We start from the raw sequence: 4,542 nt of genomic DNA, 5'->3' as shown, positions 1-4,542 counted from the left end.
AACCTGTTACTCCTCGGCGCAGCTCCACCTCCATTGGCGGTTACTGCTCGCCCCGCCCTCCCAGACCACTGGTTGGTCCACTTCCAGCGAGGGGCGGGGCCGCCACCGTGGGGACCGCGACCCGGGGTCGCAACAGGGTGGGCGCGAGGGGCGGACCGGGTCACGTGGGCCGGCGGACGGGGGCGCGCCAGGGCGGGGCTGACCGGGCCCTGGAGGCCATTTTGCGGGCACCCCGGCTGGTGGTCTGCAGTCTCCCCCCGACCCAGGTATCCTGGGAGTCTCCCTCTCGTGCATCTTTCCGGCTGTGCTGGAGGACAGCCTCGGGTCCCTCTGCAGGAATCTCCGATCCAGCCCTTCCCGGCCTTCGTCCGCCTCCGTGCGACCAGAGAGCCTCCGTCACTGCAGAGGGCGTCGCTGGTGCTCTCGCCCCGCGATCTCACCTATTTTCCTTACCACCAACCCCTGTCTTGGATTCGCTTCCGCATCTCTTGTTCTCCACTATTGTTTTCCGTTCTGACACCTTTGCTTGCTAGTAGTCATCATTTTCTAGTTCATATTTTCCTTTCGTCTTGCGACCTATAATGAGCCCCATCTCCACCAGGGTCTCCTGCCTGCGACAGTGACCTGCACAGATTAGATGCTTAATAATGTTAGTTAAATGAATGAGAACCGAGGATGTGAGTTTACATGCATTGGAATGACTTCATTCTAAACGGAAGGGGACTCAATCCCAGGTTGCAAATCTACCTTTCTTAAAAGTCCGCCTTTCCAGAGGTAGGCACATTGATTGGCCCCAGTCCCCAGAAAAAGCAGTCTGGGCTGCTTTGCAAACTACAGGCTGCATTGAAACCTTGAGGCTGCCTTCCCGGTGTTAACGTTTGAGATACGAGATACGTATAAAAGGAGACTCAGTTTATGTTGCTGGGCCCTGAGTGGTTCTCTGGTTTATTTGTTGGACAAATGTTTATTGTGAACACATACAGGATTAAGAAGGCATCAGAACAATGCAGCCTGTGCGTTCACTCGTGGGGATCGGTTTTTCCCTCCCCCATCCTCCAGAAACTAGGTGTGGGCCCTGGAGGGAAAAGTTCACCTGCCAGCTGAGTTGGGAACATTCCAGAGCAGGCTTCTGGGCGGGAACCAGAAAACCCAGAAATCCGTGGGCCCATGGGGAAGAACTGTAAAAAAAGGGTGAGGATAGGGTGGAGTGAGGAGAGGAGGAAGTGTCTTTCTGGGATTATCTCCAGACCGCTGGGATGGAGTGTTTTGTTTTTTAGGAGATTTTTATGTTTAATGTGGGATTGTTAAATTGACCCAGAAGTGAACACTTAAATTCTCCTAGATAAATTCCTTAACAATTAGGATACTTAGTGCGAAGGTTACAAAGAAAAACCTGGAACCTGAGTCACCTCTTTGTCATCTGTTCCTGAAGAAAGCAGCCTCAGGGACATCATCACTCTAGACTTGGCTGACAAAGGTGACTGATTCCAAGATCTTTTTCCAGAGTTCAAAAAACGTTTTATATTTTACCAGGTGGGGTGGTACATGCCTGTAATCCCAGCACTTGGGAGGTTGAAGCAGGAGGATGGCTGGGAGTTCGAGGCCAGCCTGGACTACGTAGCCAGTGTCTCAAAATAAGTAACCAAATTTGACTCAGGTTGCCAGAAATTTAGTTCCGTGGCATAAGCGCCTGCCTACCAAGTGCAAGGTCATGAGTTCAATTCCTGGTACCAAAAAATTTTTTATCTAGATTGAGACAGAAAAATCATATACTGATCTGCTAGGGAAACTGACCAAGACTCTGTTTCAAAATATAAATAGATAAATCTGAGAAATTACTGAGTTTGTCAAGACTCACCACTATCATTAACAATTTTTTTTTTTTTTTAAGATTTTTGAGACAGAGGCTGGCCTTTGGTGCACTATGTAGATCAGGTTGGCCTGAAACTCTCAGTGATCCTTCTGCGTCAGTCTCCCAAGTGCTGAAATTACAGTCATTGCCACTATGCCTGATATCTTTCAACAATCACCTATTTAAAAGTGGTAACTGCAAGAAACAGGCTGAGGCAGCCTCTTAAAAAAAAACAAAAAACAAAAAAAAAAATGAGATCAGAGGAATTTGGGATAGACTCAGAAGAATATGATTAAATGAACTTGAGAACTTGCCATCTTGGGGACAAGATATGGGACATGGTGGGGGGGAGTGCCTAACAACTGGAAGAGAAGTTGAGAAAAGTCAGGGCCAGAGACTGAACTACAAATTATCTTGTGGGGTATGGTGGTGCATACCTGTACTCCCAGCACTGGGAGGCCAAGATAGGAAGATCAAGAGTTTGAGCCCACCCTGGCCTACATACAAGACCCTACATCTCAAAAAATAGTCACTTTCAGATTTAATAATGGTATTCTTAAGGGCTTCTCTTGGGAAAAAAAAATCAGTCACAGTCATGTTATATATTCCAGTGCCTCCTTTTCTTATCAACTGGGTACTCCAGTAAGTGTAACCATATCTGTAACATAACAGAATAACTGGGACAAAGAAATTCCAAGCAACGTTTTTTTCGGCCTAATAGAGAACAGTCTCAGTTCAAAGCTCCCTGAGTCATTCTAGCACTTTCTAACCCTTTTGTTGTCCTAGCTACCACTTCTAATGTTCTGAGCAACTAAATTCCAGTATGTTCTAAATAAAAATCTCATTTAAAAGGAAAAAAAATCAAGAAAACCTTATGTTTCCCATTCTAATAAAATTAATATAAGTTCCTTCCAGGATATTTTTTATGAGTTGCTAAAATGCCATTGGGAGGAGAGAGTAGCTTTCTTCCACTCACCCAAACAACAGCTGATTCCACCTCCAGTCTCTCCATAGTTAGGCAGGGAAGGAGAGGGAGACTTGGCAGCATAAACCTGTACATACGTGCATTTCCCAAGCCCCACATTTCCCTGCTTCACTTCTAGTCCGTTGTCACAGAGTTCTAGCAGAACCTCATACCTGCCCAATTTGCCTAGGTTTCTTATCTAAATCTTTTCAAAATTCATGTCTGTAATACAGGAGCAAGATGACAAAGAACTAGTGCGGGACACAAAGGCAAAATACCTGATATGGCAGCCCTGACTCTCTAAGATAGAATGCATCACGTAGCTGCCAAGATGCATTTAGCTGCCAGCCTCCACCACAGTGTCTTTGGAATCTACCTGCCTGTCACAGCTAAGGACAGCCCTAGACAGTGACAGCACAGTTTGGGTCCTGGGCTTGGTCATTTCTACTGCTGTTGCCTCCTCTATGGGACACTCTGGCTCTGAAGCTTTGTGTTCTGTAAATATGACTAGTAAAAGTCTGCGTCATGGGACTGGGGATTTAGTGGCATAAGCATCTGCCTGGCAAGCGCAAGGTTATGAGTTCGATCCCCGATACCAAAAAAAAAAGAAAAAAGTCTACATCATGGCTTGAAGTCTCTTTGCCCAGCTTTGCTTCTTACCTCCCTTCCTTTCAAAGGTAGAGATTGACAGCATCATGCATAGGCTTTCTCTGCCTGTTCCTGTTTCCTTGTCTTTCACTGCCCAATGCGCCTCTTACACTTCTAACTCGGTCTCGGCATCGGCTTCCCAGACCACTTGAACTGACTGTTGGTTCCAGGAGTGTCCTAAAAGTGATAGAATAGAAGAAAGTTATTACTCACTGCCTGGGTGGCAATACTTGGTGAATACCTGTAGTCCTATCATAGTTATTTTGGAGGCTGAGGCAGGAAGATGGCTTGAAGCCAGGAGTTCAGAGCCACACTGGATAACATAGTAAGACACTGGCCTAAAATTAAAATAAAACAAAATAAATCTCCCGGATGCTGTGGGAGTACAGATAATCTTCAGGAGGAGATGGTGGCCACAATTGTTAAAACTTTCCCTGTGGATGAAGTAGGAAATGCCCTCATAGGGCAACAATTCGGGGCATATGGGTTAGGCAGAGGGTTAGCGATGAATACAGGCACAGTGGATTTGACTGCCTATTATGAAGTTGCATTGAACCCTGTCAGGAGATAATGAAAAGCTGAGAGCAGTTAACAACCATAGAAAATTAACTGTGAAAGCCAAAGAGCCTCTTTGAAGGCTTACAAAGAGGCCCTTATCTACAGTAGTGGAGAAAAAAGAAGAAAAATATCCAGACTAAAATCCTGACTCAATGAGGCTCTGGAAGGCAGATGTGCTGTCAAGGTCAGTGCTCCAGTTAGAAAAATTTTGGAGCCTGATTCAAGGCCTAGAGACACACAGGGGCTCCAAAATTTCTGGCTCTCCATACTTCTCTGAATCTGTAGAGCCTTAGAAGAAGCCCAGCCCTGCCTGTTAAAGGTTGGCAGTTTCCCTCCCTGAGAGGAGACATCGCAGAGACCCCTGCTTCCTCAGAATCCCCTGACTATGGGATTTTCATTAGGGAAAAGCATCTTTTAGAGAAAATGGTGTGGGAAGAAGAGACTACATTTCAAAGCACTGGCAAGAATGAGCCAACAGGTAGTGACAAGAGCCATGGCTATGGGATTAGATTCTTTCCCC

At 46.2% G+C, this 4,542-nt stretch overlaps 1 long non-coding RNA gene across 1 annotated transcript; it reads right to left on the bottom strand.

The window, feature by feature from the left end:
• Window positions 1-585: 585 nt before the first annotated feature.
• Window positions 586-3,710, bottom strand: LOC134476943 (uncharacterized). Its single transcript, XR_010048785.1, has 3 exons — window positions 3,477-3,710; window positions 1,094-1,178; window positions 586-624 (listed from the first exon to the last, which is right to left on the bottom strand). It is a non-coding gene; the product is annotated as an uncharacterized LOC134476943 (long non-coding RNA).
• Window positions 3,711-4,542: the final 832 nt, after the last annotated feature.

This window comes from Cavia porcellus, unplaced genomic scaffold, assembly GCF_034190915.1.
Source record: "Cavia porcellus strain 051 isolate PalLab524CR breed Dunkin Hartley unplaced genomic scaffold, mCavPor4.1 scaffold_1, whole genome shotgun sequence".
Taxonomy (NCBI): domain Eukaryota; kingdom Metazoa; phylum Chordata; class Mammalia; order Rodentia; family Caviidae; genus Cavia; species Cavia porcellus.
This window is presented reverse-complemented; position numbering and strand designations above follow the sequence as displayed.